The following is a 1,930-nucleotide window of genomic DNA, read 5'->3' as shown; positions in this document are numbered from 1 at the left end:
TTATGGATAAACTCATTGTTCATAATGAAAGAACTATTGTTCACAAGTGTTCATATTGTGTTCATATGTACACTAGCTGCATATCTCAACATTGGATCGCTTCTGAATGTGTTTATAATGAAGTAACTATTATTCACAAGTTGTTTAAATTGTGTTCATATGTACATTAGCTGCATATCTCAACATTGTCTCGCTCCTGAATGTGTTCATAATGAATGAACTATTGTTCACAAGTATTCATAATGTGTTTATATGTACACTAGCTGCATATCTCAACATTAGATCGCTCCTGAATATGTTTATAATTAAGGAACTATTGTTCACAAGTTGTTCATATTGTGTTCATAGCTGTTTTTTTTATTTATTTCCTTTCGTGTAACAGCTATTTTTATTATGTTCATATTGCATTCATAAATGCTATGCAGTCCACGTTCATATATATGTCAATTTTTGTTCGACACAATGGTTCATATATATAGATGTGTTCATATGGTTCTTATATTAATAAAATAAATTAACAAAAATAATGAGGATTTTTAATTTTGTAACTCCTAATTAATTATATAGAAGTTACATAAAAAAGAAAATTACCTAAATATCATTTTCCTCTTTGTTCACATATATTTTTTGAAATTGTAAATTTAAAAAATTAATTTATTATCCTGATTAATCACAACAGCTTATTGTAAGAATCAATGGCCAAGATTGGTTAACAAAGTTAACACAATAATCTTGGTTAACATTTGAACCAGCCCCTATATATATATATATATATATATGTATACACACACACACACATACACACACTATATTATAAAACATTTGACAGAAACTCTTAAAAACTACTTTTTATACGTAAAGTACTGTTTATTAATGCATATTACTTAAAATTCAACATTGCAAGTAGATTATGCGTAAGTATAATTTATTAAAACTTCATATCTGAATTCGTGTAACTAACTGATCAAATACAGGATAAACATCTCATTTTAAATATAAAAAATCTAAAATATAATTAGGATAATCATTGAATTCTAACAGAATACTTAAATATTATCTTTATAAATATCAATTAATTGGTAAAATAGAGACTCATACAAATTAATCATGTGTCAGGAACCAGATTTGAACTGGTGACACGAGGATTTTCAGTCCTCTGCTCTACCACCTGAGCTATCCCAACTATTCCTGATGTCTCATCCTCATTTTCATTTTACTAGATAACTTGGGTCTATGTCAATTGAAAGGATATTACAAAGCCTCATCCAGGTCCTATAATTTGTCAAAAGAACAACTTTGTAAGTTTCAGTATGAATAAAAATATCGATCGTGAATCATTCAAATGGGGATTCCTTGCTCAAAGATGTTCATTTGTACATGTATCATATATATCACATGTGATAAGAGAACAACATTTACGCTCAAATCCATTTGTATAAAGAGTAGTGAATGAGAAAGAAAAGATAAGAAATTTTGAACCGCTAAGGAAAAAAGGATAAAATAAATAAAAATGATACAAGAAATAATTAGGGAGTCAAATGGTCTTTTTGGGGATAGAGGGACTTGAACCCTCACGATTTTTGAAATTGACGGATTTTCCTCTTACTATAAATTTCATTGTTGCCGATATTGACATGTAGAACGGGACTCTATCTTTATTCTCGTCCGATTAATCAGTGGCAATGGATTAATATGTTATTGTATTCGTTTTAATCGAAATTATGTTGATTATGACGTTTTTGTGTTTTTTATAGTTCATATTGTGTTGATAGCTTTTTCTTTAATTATTATTATGAGCCCAATTCATATGTTCAAATGGAATGATTTCATTGTCAACTTAATTTGTTATGCAATCCGATTCTGATAACCATTCGGCTCCATCAGCTGCTTGACCTGCCATAGACTGCAACTAATGTTCATATACGTTCAG

General features: G+C 28.9%; 1 non-coding gene across 1 annotated transcript; it reads right to left on the bottom strand.

The window, feature by feature from the left end:
* Positions 1-1,110: 1,110 nt before the first annotated feature.
* Positions 1,111-1,183, bottom strand: TRNAF-GAA. Its single transcript has one exon. It is a non-coding gene; the product is annotated as a tRNA-Phe (tRNA).
* Between the last annotated feature and the right edge of the window lie 747 nt (positions 1,184-1,930).

Source organism: Cynara cardunculus (assembly GCF_001531365.2).
Source record: "Cynara cardunculus var. scolymus isolate 2C chromosome LG 4, CcrdV1, whole genome shotgun sequence".
Classification (NCBI taxonomy): Eukaryota; Viridiplantae; Streptophyta; class Magnoliopsida; order Asterales; family Asteraceae; genus Cynara; species Cynara cardunculus.
This window is presented reverse-complemented; position numbering and strand designations above follow the sequence as displayed.